This window comes from Cherax quadricarinatus, chromosome 5 (assembly GCF_038502225.1).
Source record: "Cherax quadricarinatus isolate ZL_2023a chromosome 5, ASM3850222v1, whole genome shotgun sequence".
Classification (NCBI taxonomy): Eukaryota; Metazoa; Arthropoda; class Malacostraca; order Decapoda; family Parastacidae; genus Cherax; species Cherax quadricarinatus.
In genome coordinates this window covers 63,254,412-63,274,471 of record NC_091296.1, presented here as the reverse complement: position 1 = coordinate 63,274,471, position 20,060 = coordinate 63,254,412, and the positions used below count along the sequence as shown (strand labels likewise).

Genomic DNA, 20,060 nt, shown 5'->3' with positions numbered 1-20,060 from the left:
TGTATCTGCAATGGGCAAGGTGCGGCAGGTGGTGTATCTGCAATGGGCAAGGTGCGGCAGGTGATGTATCTGCCCTGGGCAAGGTGCGGCAGGTGGTGTATCTGCCCTGGGCAAGGTGCGGCAGGTGGTGTATCTGCCCTGGGTAAGGTGCGGCAGGTGGTGTATCTGCCCTGGGCAAGGTGCGGCAGGTGGTGTATCTGCCCTGGGCAAGGTGCGGCAGGTGGTGTATCTGCCCTGGGTAAGGTGCGGCAGGTGGTGTATCTGCCCTGGGTAAGGTGCGGCAGGTGGTGTATCTGCCCTGGGCAAGGTGCGGCAGGTGGTTTATCTGCCCTGGGCAAGGTGCGGCAGGTGGTGTATCTGCCCTGGGTAAGGTGCGGCAGGTGGTGTATCTGCCCTGGGTAAGGTGCGGCAGGTGGTGTATCTGCCCTGGGTAAGGTGCGGCAGGTGGTGTATCTGCCCTGGGTAAGGTGCGGCAGGTGGTGTATCTGCCCTGGGTAAGGTGCGGCAGGTGGTGTATCTGCCCTGGGTAAGGTGCGGCAGGTGGTGTATCTGCCCTGGGCAAGGTGCGGCAGGTGGTTTATCTGCCCTGGGCAAGGTGCGGCAGGTGATGTATCTGCCCTGGGCAAGGTGCGGCAGGTGGTATATCTGCCCTGGGCAAGGTGCGGCAGGCAGGTGGTGTGTCTGCTCAGGGCAAGGTGCGGCAGGTGGTGGCAGACACACCATCTGTCATTCTGTTACACTTGTCTCCAAAGGCTGGTTAATTAGGCTTAAAGTCTATTAAACTACGCAAGGATTATCAAGGCTGACCATCACTGCTCAACGCCAGTCAGGAATACAGTGGGCCCATTGACCCGTGCTGGGCAGGTCTAGCTCACACCAAACAATCCACACACTCATACACTCGTTCAGCATGACATTTAAAACTGCCCGAAGTTCTCGCCTCAGTGACGCTTCCCCAGAGCTTGTTCCACACCTCTACAACTTTATTGCCAAACTGGTATATATACTGACACAGTATATACACTGACACAGTATATACACTGACACAGTATATACCTTGACACAGTATATACCCTGACACAGTATATACACTGACACAGTATATACACTGACACAGTATATACACTGACACAGTATATACACTGACACAGTATATTCACTGACACAGTATATACCCTGACACAGTATATACACTGACTCAGTATATACACTGACACAGTATATACACTGACTCAGTATATACACTGACACAGTATATACACTGACACAGTATATACACTGACTCAGTATATACACTGACACAGTATATACACTGACACAGTATATACCCTGACACAGTATATACACTGACACAGTATATACACTGACACAGTATATACACTGACTCAGTATATACACTGACACAGTATATTCACTGACACAGTATATACACTGACACAGTATATACACTGACTCAGTATATACACTGACACAGTATATTCACTGACACAGTATATACACTGACACAGTATATACACTGACACAGTATATACACTGACACAGTATATACACTGACACAGTATATACACTGACACAGTATATACACTGACACAGTATATACACTGACACAGTATATACACTGACACAGTATATTCACTGACACAGTATATACACTGACACAGTATATTCGCCTTATGATAGAAGATCCTTGAGACTGATGTAGGGCTCTTGGTCCAAGGAAGTGGACCTGACCTGCCCTGCCTTAGGTCGACCCTCAATGCCTGCCTGTTATCCTGGCTTTGTGTTACCCTTACGGGCTTAGCGCTCCCGGCTTGAATCCAATAATAATAATAATAATAATAATAATAATAATAATAATAATAATAATAATAATAATATCTCCAATCATTATATTAAGAACAGAATACAGATATTTATATTATTCCATTATGTTTGACATAATGTAATAATATCATTTTGTCATTATCATCATTATTATTATTGTGACTATTATTATTATTATTAGTAGTAGTAGAATTAGTTGTAGTATTTTATTATTATTAATATTACTGTGATTATTATTATTATTATTATTATTATTATTATTATTAGTGCTAGAATTAAGACAACGCCTGGGAAATAGAAGGTAATCAGGTTTGATCCAAGGAAAGGAGATGAGTAGCTCCAATTCCTTGGATCAACAACTTTGCAGAGGCAGTATAATGTGATTAGTGGCTTGAGAAAATAAAAATGCCACATGCTTGGGCGAAACGTTGCCATTATAGGATTATACTGCATTGGTGTCTCAATCCACTGCATATAATATCCTTCGAGTTTGATGGAATATGACATGGGAACATAGCTAGCTTTTGTCTCCACTGTGTAACTGTTATATAGACTAGAGTACCAGTACATTGGTGATGGAATATGACAGGGGGGAACATAGCTAGCTTTTGTCTCCACTGTGTAACTGTTATATAGACTAGAGTACCAGTACATTGGTGATGGAATATGACAGGGGGGAACATAGCTAGCCTTTGTTCCCACTGTGTAACTGTTATATAGACTAGAGTACCAGTACATTGGTGATGGAATATGACAGGGGGGGACATAGCTAGCCTTTGTTCTCACTGTGTAACTGTTATATAGACTAGAGTACCAGTACATTGGTGATGGAATATGACAGGGGGGAACATAGCTAGCCTTTGTTCCCACTGTGTAACTGTTATATAGACTAGAGTACCAGTACATTGGTGATGGAATATGACAGGGGGGAACATAGCTAGCCTTTGTTCCCACTGTGTAACTGTTATATAGACTAGAGTACCAGTACATTGGTGATGGAATATGACAGGGGGGGACATAGCTAGCCTTTGTTCCCACTGTGTAACTTTTATATAGACTAGAGTACCAGTACATTGGTGATGGAATATGACAGGGGGGAACATAGCTAGCCTTTGTTCCCACTGTGTAACTGTTATATAGACTAGAGTACCAGTACATTGGTGATGGAATATGACGGGGGGGACATAGCTAGCCTTTGTTCCCACTGTGTAACTGTTATATAGACTAGAGTACCAGTACATTGGTGATGGAATATGACAGGGGGGAACATAGCTAGCCTTTGTTCCCACTGTGTAACTGTTATATAGACTAGAGTACCAGTACATTGGTGATGGAATATGACATGGGAACATAGCTAGCCTTTGTTCTCACTGTGTAACTGTTATATAGACTAGAGTACCAGTACATTGGTGATGGAATATGACAGGGGGGAACATAGCTAGCCTTTGTTCCCACTGTGTAACTGCTATATAGACTAGAGTACCAGTACATTGGTGATGGAATATGACAGGGGGGGGGACATTTCTAGCCTTTGTTCCCACTGTGTAACTGTTATATAGACTAGAGTACCAGTACATTGGTGATGGAATATGACAGGGGGGAACATAGCTAGCCTTTGTTCCCACTGTGTAACTGTTATATAGACTAGAGTACCAGTACATTGGTGATGGAATATGACAGGGGGGAACATAGCTAGCCTTTGTTCCCACTGTGTAACTGTTATATAGACCAGTGCATTGAAAATGACAGGGGGGGGGGGACATAGCTATAGACTAGAGTACCAGTACACTGTGTTATATAGACCAGTGCATTGAAAATTTATCCAGTTTTACTCAAAAACACAATAAAATGGCAGAGAATCAGCGAGTAAGAGAGAGATCAGGAGAGTATCGCTTCAACACGTCTAGTTCACCTTAATATTAGAAGTTTTGGGAGGGGAAGGAGGCGGTAATGGTCCGGCTGGCTATTCTTGGCATTAATGCAACTATTTATATGTATCTGAGACAGACAAGAGATCCGTCTTGAGCAAGATTAATGGGAGGCGGAAATTACCAATCAAGCAAGACTGTGTGAGTGTTGGTGTTGACTGTGTGAGTGTTGGTGTTGACTGTGTGAGTGTTGGTGTTGACTGTGTGAGTGTTGGTGTTGACTGTGTGAGTGTTGGTGTTGACTGTGTGAGTGTTGGTGTTGACTGTGTGAGTGTTGGTGTTGACTGTGTGAGTGTTGGTGTTGACTGTGTGAGTGTTGGTGTTGACTGTGTGAGTGTTGATGTTGACTGTGTGAGTGTTGGTGATGACTGTGTGAGTGTTGATGTTGACTGTGTGAGTGTTGGTGATGACTGTGTGAGTGTTGGTGTTGACTGTGTGAGTGTTGGTGTTGACTGTGTGAGTGTTGGTGTTGACTGTGTGAGTGTTGGTGTTGACTGTGTGAGTGTTGGTGTTGACTGTGTGAGTGTTGGTGTTGACTGTGTGAGTGTTGGTGTTGACTGTGTGAGTGTTGATGTTGACTGTGTGAGTGTTGGTGATGACTGTGTGAGTGTTGATGTTGACTGTGTGAGTGTTGGTGATGACTGTGTGAGTGTTAGTGATGACTGTGTGAGTGTTGGTGATGACTGTATGAGTGTTGGTGTTGACTGTGTGAGTGTTGATGTTGACTGTGTGAGTGTTGGTGATGACTGTGTGAGTGTTGGTGTTGACTGTGTGAGTGTTGATGTTGACTGTGTGAGTGTTGGTGATGACTGTGTGAGTGTTGGTGTTGACTGTGTGAGTGTTGGTGATGACTGTGTGAGTGTTGGTGTTGACTGTGTGAGTGTTGGTGTTGACTGTGTGAGTGTTGATGTTGACTGTGTGAGTGTTGGTGATGACTGTGTGAGTGTTGGTGTTGACTGTGTGAGTGTTGGTGTTGACTGTGTGAGTGTTGGTGTTGACTGTGTGAGTGTTGGTGTTGACTGTGTGAGTGTTGATGTTGACTGTGTGAGTGTTGGTGTTGACTGTGTGAGTGTTGATGTTGACTGTGTGAGTGTTGGTGTTGACTGTGTGAGTGTTGATGTTGACTGTGTGAGTGTTGGTGATGACTGTGTGAGTGTTGGTGTTGACTGTGTGAGTGTTGGTGTTGACTGTGTGAGTGTTGGTGTTGACTGTGTGAGTGTTGGTGTTGACTGTGTGAGTGTTGATGTTGACTGTGTGAGTGTTGGTGATGACTGTATGAGTGTTGGTGCTGACTGTGTGAGTGTTAGTGATGACTGACTGTGTAAGTGTTGGTGTTGACTGTGTGAGTGTTGGTGCTGACTGTGTGAGTGTTAGTGATGACTGTGTGAGTGTTGGTGTTGACTGTGTGAGTGTTAGTGATGACTGACTGTGTAAGTGTTGGTGTTGACTGTGTGAGTGTTGGTGCTGACTGTGTGAGTGTTAGTGATGACTGACTGTGTAAGTGTTGGTGTTGACTGTGTGAGTGTTGGTGCTGACTGTGTGAGTGTTAGTGATGACTGTGTGAGTGTTGGTGATGACTGTGTGAGTGTTGGTGATGACTGTGTGAGTGTTGGTGTTGACTGTGTGAGTGTTGGTGACGACTGACTGTGTAAGTGTTGGTGTTGACTGTGTGAGTGTTGGTGCTGACTGTGTGAGTGTTAGTGATGACTGTGTGAGTGTTGGTGTTGACTGTGTGAGTGTTGGTGCTGACTGTGTGAGTGTTAGTGATGACTGTGTGAGTGTTGGTGATGACTGTGTGAGTGTTGGCGAGTGTTGGCTAATTTGAGAACCTCCCACGCAGACTTGCATATATCATATTTTAAATTTTATAAGCTTATTTACACGCACATTTACACAAATAACCCGCACATAAGAGAGAGAGGAGCTTATGACGACGTTTCGGTTCGTCTTCGACCATTTACAAAGTCACACGCACATTTAATCACAAATGAACAATTTAAAAAACTGAGACGTCTGACAACACTTCCAGGAAATCGGTATTTAGGAGGGGAACTTCATGACGACGTTTCTATCCATCATGGTACCATTATCAAGTAACGGTGTTGTGCCTTTTTCTCTTCATAGCAACAGTAAGAGAACACAATAAGTGTCCGGGGCCCAAGACTGTTCAACAGCCTCCCGCCAGGCACCTATTTTACTGCTAGCTGAATAGGGACAACAGGTGTCTTAAAAAAAAAAACCCGGTCCTAATGTTTTCCACCCGTGCCTAGGATCGAACCACGGACCTCAGTGTGTGTGAGCTGAGTGCGCTACCAATCGGGATAACTAAAAAAAAATCCCCCCAGATATGGATTGTCCAAGCATCTGAAGAAAGGCTGGAGGCTGCATCTTGAACAACACCCTCCGCATGTGGAAATTATGTCGAGTCTGAGAGTCTCTAGCTCACGCTGTGTGTAAGGTGAGATCATGAGATGAAATAATGGGAGATGCGCATACAGGATGCTGAAGATGCTGTTGCGGCCACATGTGCGCAGCATCCAACACACAGTAATAATAATAATAATAATAATAATAATAATAATATACGTTTATTTCTACAAGTACATGTACAAGGTATACAGGTCTAGCTGACATCAGTAACATACTACTATATAGAAAACCGCTTGTTATGCTGAGCATTTCGGGCAAATTAGATCAGCTTTGTCCCAGGATGCGACCAACACTAGTTCATTAACACCCAGGTACCCATTTTACTGATGAGTGAACATAGACAACCGGTGTAAAGAAACACGTCCGATATTTCTACTCTGACTGGAAATCGAGCCTAGATCCTCGCCATGTGAAACAAGAGGTTTAGCCACCAGGCCACAAGATCATATCTGACTGCCATTTGTTCATTTTAATGAAATATTTAATAAGTCACAGGTTGACTCTTGCAAAGACCCATCCATCCATCTCAACAATGTTATCACTGCTGGTTCTGTGAATATTCAACAGAGACTGCACAAATTGCACCGACGTAATGATCCCTGCCATCAGCGCCCTCCATCTGACTCTCTTAATTGTGCTGAAGATCGTAATTCTTAGTCTTGTTAGTTTCCTGCCTCCCTACTGAAGGTGCAGTCACTATCTGACGGAAGAAGATGCGTAATATAACCCAGTTGTAAGAATAACACCCTGACATGCCCAGCTTCCAGCTGCATGTTGTGAGCTTATTCGTGTCTCCTATTGTCTTAGAGCTAATGTGTTGTCTCCCATTATCTTTATGCCTATACACTGCTGATAACAGGTTATTATCTCGACCTGTTTGGGGTAGGTGGCCATATGCTTCAGGAGATATGCTCGGTGAAGATTGAGACACTTAAGTCAATGTGACCTGACCTGACTAGGTTGGGTGCATTGGCTTAAGCCGGTAGGAGACTTGGACCTGCCTCGCATGGGCCAGTAGGCCTTCTGCAGTGTTCCTTCGTTCTTATGTTCTTATGTTCTTATGGGAATCTTTATTCAGGAAACGTTTCGCCACACAGTGGCTTCATCAGCCCAATACAAAGAGGAAGGCGTAAGGAGAGGAGTATGAGGTGATCAGTCCCTCAGCCTGGAGTCGATGTGTTCAGTCCATCAATCTTGTAGAATGTACCTAATGTTCCTCCCTTAAGTCAGAGTGACCTGACCTGACTAGGTTGGGTGCATTGGCTTAAGCCGGTAGGAGACTTGGACCTGCCTCGCATGGGCCAGTAGGCCTGCTGCAGTGTTCCTTCGTTCTTATGTTCTTATGTTCTTATAACCACCTGGTGGTTCACAATTACACTCACTCACCCACTGACTATAAACCCAGAAATATTAATCTTAATCTTAAAATAATAAATCCTAACTAGTCATAAGTTTGCCTATGATACTCCAATATAGACACTTTGTATTGTGCCAAAACAAAAGCATTCACATTGCTAAACTCACAAATTATGATGTAGTCACTTAGCCTTAATACCATAATCTGTAAGGATTTAATGTTAAGAATTAATCTAAGTCTGCTCGAAATGCCTAGTCATGCTAGGTGTCCTAGTGGCCCCCTCTGTAATTAGTATTTTATAACATGTAAACCACACAATACCCGAAACCTGTAAACCCCACATTGTAACCCTTATAGAGAATAAACTTGAATTGAATTGAGTGAGGTTTGCAGGTTTCGCCCCTCCCCCTTCCCCCTAGCCTGTACTCCGTCTGTGGTTTTCTTAGACCTCTCCCAGTCTTGATGACTTTGCAATATTCACTCATCAATTCATCCCCTCATTGTTAACGGCGACGACTCCCTGTTGCACACACCCTCCACCTCACACCCTCCACCACACACCCTCCACCTCACACCCTCCACCACACACCCTCCACTACACACATTCCACCACACACCCTCCACCTCACACCCTCCACCTCACACCCTCCACCACACACCCTCCACCTCACACCCTCCACCACACACCCTCCACTACACACCTTCCACCACACACCCTCCACCACACACCCTCCACCACACACTCTCCACCACACACCCTCCACCTCACACCCTGCACCACACACCCTGCACCACACACCCTCCACCTTACACCCTCCACCACACACCCTGCACCACACACCCTGCACCACACACCCTGCACCACACACCCTCCACCACACACCCTCCACCACACACTCTCCACCACACACCCTCCACCTCACACCCTGCACCACACACCCTGCACCACACACCCTCCACCTCACACCCTCCACCACACACCCTCCACCACACACCCTCCACCTCACACCCTGCACCACACACCCTCCACCACACACCCTCCACCTCACACTCTCCACCACACATCCTCCACCACACATCCTCCACCTCACACCCTGCACCACACACCCTCCACCACACACCTTCCACCACACACCCTCCACCACACACCCTCCACCACACACCCTCCACCACACACCCTCCACCACACACCCTCCACCACACACCCTCCACCACACACCCTCCACCACACACCCTGCACCACACACCACCTCACACCCTCCACCACACACCCTCCACCTCACACCCTGCACCACACACCCTGCACCACACACCCTCCACCTCACACCCTCCACCACACACCCTCCACCACACACCCTCCACCACACACCCTCCACCACACACCCTCCACCACACACCCTCCACCACACACCCTCCACCACACACCCTCCACCACACACCCTCCACCACACACCCTCCACCACACACCCTCCACCACACACCCCCCACCACACACCACCACACACCCTCCACCACACACCCTCCACCACACACACCTCCACCACACAGCCTCCACCCTCCACCCCACACCCTCCACCACACACCCTCCACCACACACCCTCCACCACACACCCTCCACCACACACCCTCCACCACACACCCTCCACCACACACCCTCCACCACACACCCTCCACCCTCCACCACACCCTCCACCACACACCCTCCACCACACACCCTCCACCCTCCACTACACCACCTCCACAACACACCCTCCACCACACACCCTCCACCACACACCCTCCACCTCACACCCTCCACCACACACCCTCCACTACACACCTTCCACCACACACCCTCCACCACACACCCTCCACCACACACCTTCACCACACACCCTCCACCACTCACCCACACACCCCACCACACACCCTCCACCTCACACCTTCCACCACACACCCTCCACCACACCCTCCACCACACACCCTCCAGGCTTCCACCACACACCGTCTAGGCTGCCACCACACACCCTCCACCACACACCCTCCACCACCACTCTCCACCACACACCCTCCACTCACACCCTGCACAACACACCCTGCACCACACACCCTCCACCTCACACCCTCCACCACACACCCTCCACCACACACCTCACACCCTGCACCACACACCCTCCACCACACACCCTCCACCTCACACCTTCCACCACACACCCTCTCCACACACCTCCACCTCACACCCTGCACCACACACCCTGCACCACACACCCTGCACCAAACACCCTGCACCACACACCCTCCACCACACACCCTCCACCACACACCCTCCACCACACACCCTCCACCACACACCCTCCACCACACACTCTCCACCACACACCCTCCACCTCACACCCTGCACCACACATCTCCCTGCACCACACACATCTCCCTGCACCACACATCTCCCTGCACCACACACCTCCTTGCACCACACACCTCCCTGCACCACACACCCTCCACCTCACACCCTCCACCACACACCCTGCACCACACACCCTGCACCACACACCCTCCACCACACACCCTCCACCACACACCCTGCACCACACACCCTCCACCACACACCCTCCACCTCACACTCTCCACCACACATCCTCCACCACACATCCTCCACCTCACACCCTGCACCACACACCCTCCACCACACACCTTCCACCACACACCCTCCACCACACACCCCCCACCACACACCATCCACCTCACACCCTGCACCACACACCCTGCATCACACACCCTCCACCTCACACCCTCCAACACACACCTTCCACAACACACCCTCCACCACACACCCTCCACCACACACCCTCCACCTCACACCCTCCACCACACACCCTCCACCACACACCCTCCACCACACACCCTCCACCACACACCCTCCACCACACACCCTGCACCACACACCCTCCACCACACACCCTCCACCACACACCCTCCACCTCACAGCCTCCACTTCCACCCTGTACCTCACACCCTCCACCACACACCTCCACCACACACCCTCCACCTCACACCCTCCACCACACACCCTCCACCACACACCCTCCACCACACACCCTCCACCACACACCCTCCACCACACACCCTCCACCACACACCCTCCACCACACACCCTCCACCACACACCCTGCACCACACACCCTCCACCACACACCCTCCACCACACACCCTCCACCACACACCCTCCACCACACACCCTCCACCACACACCCTCCACCACACACCCTCCACCACACACCCTCCACCACACATACCCTCCACCACACACCCTCCACCACACACCCTCCACCACACACCCTCCACCACACACCCTCCACCACACACCCTCCACCACACACCCTCCACCACACACCCTCCACCACACACCCTCCACCACACACCCTCCACCACACACCCTCCACCACACACCCTCACACCACACACCCTCCACCACACACCCTCCACCACACACCCTCCACCACACACCCTCCACCACACACCCTCCACCACACACCCTCCACCACACACCCTCCACCACACACCCTCCACCACACACCCTCCACCACACACCCTCCACCACACACCCTCCACCACACACCCTCCACCACACACCCTCCACCACACACCCTCCACCACACACCCTCCACCACACACCCTCCACCACACACCCTCCACCACACACCCTCCACCTCACACACACCCTGTACCTCACACCCTCCACACACCCTCCACCCCCTCCACACACCCACCACACACCCTCCACCACACACCCTCCACCACACACCCTCCACCACACACCCTCCACCACACACCCTCCACCACACACCCTCCACCACACACCCTCCACCACACACCCTCCACCACACACCCTCCACCACACACCCTCCACCACACACCCTCCACCACACACCCTCCACCACACACCCTCCACCACACACCCTCCACCACACACCCTCCACCACACACCCTCCACCACACACCCTCCACCACACACCCTCCACCACACACCCTCCACCACACACCCTCCACCACACACCCTCCACCACACACCCTCCACCACACACCCTCCACCACACACCCTCCACCACACACCCTCCACCACACACCCTCCACCACACACCCTCCACCACACACCCTCCACCACACACCCTCCACCACACACCCTCCACCACACACCCTCCACCACACACCCTCCACCACACACCCTCCACCACACACCCTCCACCTCACACCCTCCACCACACACCCTCCACCACACACCCTCCACCACACACCCTCCACCTCACACCCTCCACCACACACCCTCCACCACACACCCTCCACCACACACCCTCCACCTCACACCCTCACACCCTCCACCTCACACCCTCCACCACAAACCCTCCACCACACACACTCCACCACACACCCTCCTCACACCCTCCACCACTCTCCCACCACCTCACACCCTCCACCACACACCCTCCACCACACACCCTCCACCACACACCCTCCACCACACACCCTCCACCACACACCCTGCACCACACACCCTGCACCACCACCCTCCACCTCACACCCTCCACCACACACACTCCACCACACACACTCCACCTCACACCCTCCACCACACACCCTCCACCACACACCCTCCACCTCACACTCTTCACCACACATCCTCCACCACACATCCTCCACCTCACACCCTGCACCACACACCCTCCACCACACACCTTCCACCACACACCCTCCACCACACACCCTCCACCACACACCCTCCACCACACACCCTCCACCACACACCCTCCACCACACACCCTCCACCACACACTCTCCACCACACACCCTCCACCTCACACCCTGCACCACACACCCTGCACCACACACCCTCCACCTCACACCCTCCACCACATACCCTCCACCTCACACACTGCACCACACACCCTGCACCACACACCCTCCACCTCACACCCTCCACCACACACCCTCCACCACACACCCTCCACCACACACCCTCCACCACACACCCTGCACCACACACCCTGCACCACACACCCTCCACCACACACCCTCCACCTCACACTCTCCACCACACATCCTCCACCACACATCCTCCACCTCACACCCTGCACCACACACCCTCCACCACACACCTTCCACCACACACCCTCCACCACACACCCCCCACCACACACCATCCACCTCACACCCTGCACCACACACCCTGCATCACACACCCTCCACCTCACACCCTCCACCACACACCTTCCACCACACACCCTCCACCACACACCCTCCACCACACACCCTCCACTACATACCCTCCACCTCACACCCTCCACCACACACCCTCCACCACACACCCTCCACCACACACCCTCCACCACACACCCTCCACCACACACCCTGCACCACACACCCTCCACCACACACCCTCCACCACACACCCTCCACCTCACAGCCTCCACTTCACACCCTGTACCTCACACCCTCCACCACACACTCTCCACCACACACCCTCCACCTCACACCCTCCACCACACACCCACCACCACACCCCCCCCACCACACACCCTCCACCACCCACCCTCCACCACACACCCTCCACCACACACCCTCCACCACACACCCTCCACCACACACCCTGCACCACACACCCTCCACCACACACCCTCCACCACACACCCTCCACCACACACCCTCCACCACACACCCTCCACCACACACCCTCCACCACATACCCTCCACCACACACCCTCCACCACACACCCTCCACCACATACCCTCCACCACACACCCTCCACCACATACCCTCCACCACACACCCTCCACCACACACCCTCCACCACATACCCTCCACCACACACCCTCCACCACACACCCTCCACCACACACCCTCCACCACACACCCTCCACCACACACCCTCCACCACACACCCTCCACCACACACCCTCCACCACACACCCTCCACCACACACCCTCCACCACACACCCTCCACCACACACCCTCCACCACCCACCCTCCACCACACACCCTCCACCACACACCCTCCACCACACACCCTCCACCTCACAGCCTCCACTTCACACCCTCTACCTCACACCCTCCACCACACACTCTCCACCACACACCCTCCACCTCACACCCTCCACCACACACCCTCCACCACACACCCTCCACCACACACCCTCCACCACACACCCTCCACCACACACCCTCCACCACACACCCTCCACCACACACCCACCACCACACACCCTCCACCACCCACCCTCCACCACACACCCTCCACCACACACCCTCCACCACACACCCTCCACCACACACCCTCCACCACACCCTCCACCACACACCCTCCACCACACACCCTCCACCACACACCCTCCACCACACACCCTCCACCACACACCCTCCACCACACACCCTCCACCACACACCCTCCACCACACACCCTCCACCACACACCCTCCACCACACACCCTCCACCACACACCCTCCACCACACACCCTCCACCACACACCCTCCACCACACACCCTCCACCACACACCCTCCACTACATACCCTCCACCTCACACCCTCCACCACACACCCTCCACCACACACCCTCCACCACACACCCTCCACCACACACCCTCCACCACACACCCTGCACCACACACCCTCCACCACACACCCTCCACCACACACCCTCCACCTCACAGCCTCCACTTCACACCCTGTACCTCACACCCTCCACCACACACTCCACCACACACCCTCCACCTCACACCCTCCACCACACACCCTCCACCACACACCCCCCACCACACACCCTCCACCACACACCCTCCACCACACACCCTCCACCACACACCCTCCACCACACACCCTCCACCACACACCCTGCACCACATACCCTCTACCACACACCCTCCACCACACACCCTCCACCACACACCCTCCACCACACACCCTCCACCACACACCCTCCACCACATACCCTCCACCACACACCCTCCACCACACACCCTCCACCACATACCCTCCACCACACACCCTCCACCACATACCCTCCACCACACACCCTCCACCACACACCCTCCACCACACACCCTCCACCACACACCCTCCACCACACACCCTCCACCACACACCCTCCACCACACACCCTCCACCACACACCCTCCACCACACACCCTCCACCACACACCCTCCACCACACACCCTCCACCACACACCCTCCACCACACACCCTCCACCACACACACCCCTCCACCACACACCACCACACACCCTCCACCACACACCCTCCACCACACACCCTCCACCACACACCCTCCACCACACACCCTCCACCACATACCCTCCACCACACACCCTCCACCACACACCCTCCACCACACACCCTCCACCACACACCCTCCACCACACACCCTCCACCACACACCCTCCACCACACACCCTCCACCTCACAGCCTCCACTTCACACCCTGTACCTCACACCCTCCACCACACTCTCCACCACACACCCTCCACCTCACACCCTCCACCACACACCCTCCACCACACACCCTCCACCACACACCCTCCACCACACACCCTCCACCACACACCCTCCACCACACACCCTCCACCACACACCCTCCACCACCCACCCTCCACCACACACCCTCCACCACACACCCTCCACCACACACCCTCCACCACACACCCTCCACCACACACCCTCCACCACATACCCTCCACCACACACCCTCCACCACACACCCTCCACCACACACCCTCCACCACACACCCTCCACCACACACCCTCCACCACACACCCTCCACCACACACCCTCCACCACACACCCTCCACCACACACCCTCCACCACACACCCTCCACCACACACCCTCCACCACACACCCTCCACCACACACCCTCCACCACACACCCTCCACCACACACCCTCCACCACACACCCTCCACCACACACCCTCCACCACACACCCTCCACCACACACCCTCCACCACACACCCTCCACCACACACCCTCCACCACATACCCTCCACCACACACCCTCCACCACATACCCTCCACCACACACCCTCCACCACACACCCTCCACCACACACCCTCCACCACACACCCTCCACCACACACCCTCCACCACACACCCTCCACCACACACCCTCCACCACACACCCTCCACCACACACCCTCCACCACACACCCTCCACCACACACCCTCCACCACACACCCTCCACCACACACCCTCCACCACACACCCTCCACCACACACCCTCCACCACACACCCTCCACCACACACCCTCCACCACACACCGTCCACCACACACCGTCCACCACACACCCTCCACCACACACCCTCCACCACACACCCTCCACCACACACCCTCCACCACACACCCTCCACCACACACCCTCCACCACACACCCTCCACCACACACCCTCCACCACACACCCTCCACCACACACCCTCCACCACACACCCTCCACCACACATCCTCCACCACACACCCTCCACCACACATCCTCCACCACACATCCTCCACCACACACCCTCCACCACACACCCTCCACCACACATCCTCCACCACACACCCTCCACCACACATCCTCCACCACACACCCTCCACCACACATCCTCCACCACACACCCTCCACCACACACCCTCCACCACACATCCTCCACCACACACCCTCCACCACACATCCTCCACCACACACCCTCCACCACACACCCTCCACCACACATCCTCCACCACACAACCTCCACCACACACCCTCCACCACACACCCTCCACCACACACCCTCCACCACACACCCTCCACCACACACCCTCCACCACACACCCTCCACCACACACCCTCCACCACACACCCTCCACCACACACCCTCCACCACACACCCTCCACCACACACCCTCCACCACACACCCTCCACCACACACCCTCCACCACACACCCTCCACCACACACACTCCACCACACACCCTCCACCACACACCCTCCACCACACACCCTCCACCACACACCCTCCACCACACACCCTCCACCACACACCCCTCCACCACACACCCTCCACCACACACCCTCCACCACACACCCTCCACCACACATCCTCCACCACACACCCTCCACCACACACCCTCCACCACACACCCTCCACCACACATCCTCCACCACACACCCTCCACCACACACCCTCCACCACACACCCTCCACCACACACCCTCCACCACACACCCTCCACCACACACACTCCACCACACACCCTCCACCACACACCTCCACCACACACCCTCCACCACACACCCTCCCCCACACACCCTCCACCACACACCCTCCACCACACACCCTCCACCACACACCCTCCACCACACACCCTCCACCACACACCCTCCACCACACACCCTCCACTTCACCACCACACACCCTCCACCACACACCCTCCACCACACACCCTCCACCAACACACCCTCCACCACACACCCTCCACCACACACCCTCCACCACACAGCCTCCCTCCACCTGTACACACCCTCCACCACACACCCTCCACCACACACACCTCACAGCCTCCACTTCACACTGTACCTCACACCACACACACTCTCCACCACACACCCTCCACCTCACACCCTCCACCACACACCCTCCACCACACACCCTCCACCACACACCCTCCACCACACACCCTCCACCACACACCCTCCACCATACACCCTCCACCACACACCCACAACCGCACAACATTCCTCCACCACCCATCATCACCACACACCCTCCACCCCTCACCCTCCATCACACACCCTCCACCACATACCCTCCACCACACACCCTCCACCACACATCCTCCACCACACACCCTCCACCACACACCCTCCACCACACACCCTCCACCACACACCCTCCACCACACACCCTCCACCACACATCCTCCACCACACACCCTCCACCACACACCCTCCACCACACATCCTCCACCACACACCCTCCACCACACACCCTCCACCACACACCCTCCACCACACACCCTCCACCACACACCCTCCATCACACACCCTCCACCACATACCCTCCACCACACACCCTCCACCACACACCCTCCACCACACATCCTCCACCACACACCCTCCACCACACACCCTCCACCACACATCCTCCACCACACACCCTCCACCACACACCCTCCACCACACACCCTCCACCACACATCCTCCACCACACACCCTCCACCACACACCCTCCACCACACACCCTCCACCACACACCCTCCACCACACACCCTCCACCACACACCCTCCACCACACTAAACTTTCACTTGATTCTCTCTCTTCTAATTCTATCCATTCATTTGCTTGTTCTACCTTCATCAGTTATATCCTTCTTAATCTGATCCTTCTTAATATATTTCTGGTAAAGTGCGCTACACTACCCTTACGGGTTCAGCGGTAAATCTGATTACAATCACTATTATTATTATTATTATTATTATTATTATTATTATTATTATTATTATTATTATTATTTATTTATTTATTTTAGTACAAGTAGTTTAACTCTGTTTCCTTAAATATGGTAACCGTCATACTGCAATGTTTCTTCCTTCTTAAGTAAATGTGACTTGGACCTGACTAGCATGGGCCAGTAGGTGACTTGGACCTGACTAGCTTGGTTCAGTAGGTGACTTGGACCTGACTAACTTGGTTCAGTAGGTGACTTGGACCTGACTAGCTTGGTTCAGTAGGTAACTTGGACCTGACTAGCTTGGTTCAGTAGGTAACTTGGACCTGACTAGCTTGGTTCAGTAGGTAACTTGGACCTGACTAGCTTGGTTCAGTAGGTAACTTGGACCTGACTAGCTTGGTTCAGTAGGTAACTTGGACCTGACTAGCTTGGTTCAGTACGTAACTTGGACCTGACTAGCTTGGTTCAGTACGCAACTTGGACCTGACTAGCTTGGTTCAGTACGCAACTTGGACCTGGCTAGCTTGGTTCAGTAGGTAACTTGGACCTGACTAGCTTGGTTCAGTAGGTAACTTGGACCTGACTAGCATGGGCCAGTAGGTGACTTGGACCTGACTAGCTTGGTTCAGTAGGTAACTTGGACCTGACTAGCATGGGCCAGTAGGTAACTTGGACCTGACTAGCATGGGCCAGTAGGTAACTTGGACCTGCCTAGCTTGGTTCAGTAGATAACTTGGACCTGACTAGCTTGGTTCAGTAGGTAACTTGGACCTGACTAGTTTGGTTCAGTAGGTAACTTGGACCTGACTAGCTTGGTTCAGTAGGTAACTTGGACGTGACTAGCTTGGTTCAGTAGGTAACTTGGACCTGACTAGCATGGGCCAGTAGGTGTCTCAGTAGTAGTAACCAGTTACCAGTAACCACTGTGCCAGTTGACTCACGACCAACCGTCTCTGCCTGAGTCACTGTCTATTCATATTGTGCTGACCTGGCACTATTCAAAGACCCCCTCACATATGGGTACTGTGGGCGGCCAGTCGGTCAGTTGTACGAGAGAGAGCAGAGAGACTAGGTTACGGCTGTAAGGGCGCTACTCACATTATCTGTAATTATACGTACTACCAGCCTACGTGAGTATTTCTTTACCTAATCCACGTGTCGAACTCCCACATGATAGGTGACTTGGACCTGACTAGCATGGGCCAGTAGGTGACTTGGACCTGACTAGCTTGGTTCAGTAGGTGACTTGGACCTGAATAGCTTGGTTCAGTAGGTAACTTGGACCTGACTAGCTTGGTTCAGTAGGTAACTTGGACCTGACTAGCTTGGTTCAGTAGATAACTTGGACCTGACTAGCATGGGCCAGTAGGTGACTTGGACCTGACTAGCATGGGCCAGTAGGTGACTTGGACCTGACTAGCTTGGTTCAGTAGGTGACTTGGACCTGAATAGCTTGGTTCAGTAGATAACTTGGACCTGACTAGCTTGGTTCAGTAGGTAACTTGGACCTGACTAGCTTGGTTCAGTAGGTAACTTGGACCTGACTAGCTTGGTTCAGTAGGTAACTTGGACCTGACTAGCTTGGTTCAGTAGGTAACTTGGACCTGACTAGCTTGGTTTAGTACGTAACTTGGACCTGGCTAGCTTGGTTCAGTAGGTAACTTGGACCTGACTAGCTTGGTTCAGTAGGTAACTTGGACCTGACTAGCTTGGTTCAGTAGGTAACTTGGACCTGACTAGCTTGGTTCAGTAGGTAACTTGGACCTGACTAGCTTGGTTCAGTAGGTAACTTGGACCTGACTAGCTTGGTTCAGTAGGTAACTTGGACCTGACTAGCTTGGTTCAGTACGTAACTTGGACCTGGCTAGCTTGGTTCAGTAGGTAACTTGGACCTGACTAGCTTGGTTCAGTAGGTAACTTGGACCTGACTAGCTTGGTTCAGTAGGTAACTTGGACCTGACTAGCTTGGTTCAGTAGGTAACTTGGACCTGACTAGCTTGGTTCAGTAGGTAACTTGGACCTGACTAGGTTGGTTCAGTAGGTAACTTGGACCTGACTAGCTTGGTTCAGTAGGTAACTTGGACC

At 53.5% G+C, this 20,060-nt stretch overlaps 1 protein-coding gene across 2 annotated transcripts in view; it reads left to right on the top strand.

Moving 5' to 3' along the window:
• The window catches only part of LOC128685077 (protein draper-like), a 1,011,482-nt gene that overhangs the window by 689,270 nt on the left and 302,152 nt on the right, over positions 1-20,060 (top strand). The window lies entirely within an intron of this gene.